Source organism: Meles meles, chromosome 1, assembly GCF_922984935.1.
Source record: "Meles meles chromosome 1, mMelMel3.1 paternal haplotype, whole genome shotgun sequence".
Lineage (NCBI taxonomy): Eukaryota > Metazoa > Chordata > Mammalia > Carnivora > Mustelidae > Meles > Meles meles.
In genome coordinates this window covers 111,429,489-111,430,557 of record NC_060066.1, presented here as the reverse complement: position 1 = coordinate 111,430,557, position 1,069 = coordinate 111,429,489, and the positions used below count along the sequence as shown (strand labels likewise).

At 40.1% G+C, this 1,069-nt stretch overlaps 1 pseudogene; it reads right to left on the bottom strand.

The window, feature by feature from the left end:
* Window positions 1-512: 512 nt before the first annotated feature.
* LOC123950500 lies at window positions 513-867 on the bottom strand (annotated as a pseudogene).
* Window positions 868-1,069: the final 202 nt, after the last annotated feature.

The window sequence follows — 1,069 nt, the reverse complement described above, 5'->3', positions numbered from 1 at the left end:
GGAACAAAACTGCTATAAACATTTGTGTATAGGTACTTTGTGGACGTGTTTTTCATTTCTCTTGCAATACTCCCACTCAGAAAAGAAGGCTATTTGGAAAGTCTCATGTTACAGCACATTCTTAATTATTTTATTCTGAACTACCATGCACTTCAGGTGGTGAAAGATTAATTAGCTTTAAATGATATCAAACAAATAATAACATTTAGATATGCAATAGCTATTCCTGATGGAAATGGTGAGAGAGATGGGAAGTGGAGGGAAGCTTATATACTTAGTAATTTGTCCTAAAAATATGACTTCACAATTTTCTCTGTTGTATGACAGAATAAACAAGCATTTTCAATACAGTTTGAAAAGCAATAGAGTTCCATATGAATATCTACTGAAAAGTGGATAATATGGTATATTCATACAATGCAATATTAAGCAGGATGTGAATAAGCTACAGCTACATGCAACAACATAGACAAAAAAATTTTTTTGAAGACTTCAACTTCTTATTGAACAGGTTACAGAAGAGGTTTAGTCAAAAGACCAAAGAGCATGTTGATATCAGTCTCCTCTGAGTCTTCTTTTCTACTTCCACTTTCTTCTCTTCAGTGGGGGCAGACCTGGTGGAGGGAACAGGACCCCCTGCTGGTGCGCACCAACTGCTGAGGTGGGTCCCCAAGCCCCTACATTGCAGATGGGGCTCCTGATGTTGACATTGGCCATGGCTTTTGCAAACAAGCCAGGCCAGCAAGGTTCAACATTTACATCTGCGGCTTTAACAAGGGTATTGATCTTATCCTCCACGACCATCACCTCATCATCATGTAGGATGAGGGTTAAATGGATGCAGGCAAGTTGTAAGAGGGAGACCATAGTGTGGGCAAATGCTGAGCGAGCACTGCCAAGTGTGGGGCTAGTCACCAGATCAGGAGAGGGCCTCACTTCAACGTGGCTTTAGCTTCCTTGGAAGGACTGAGAACCTTAGGAGCAGTTGAGGAAAAAAGCAACATGGATAAAGCTTATAAGGAAAATCATCTTATATTTCAGGTTAATCTTATACTTAGTCGTCGATGGT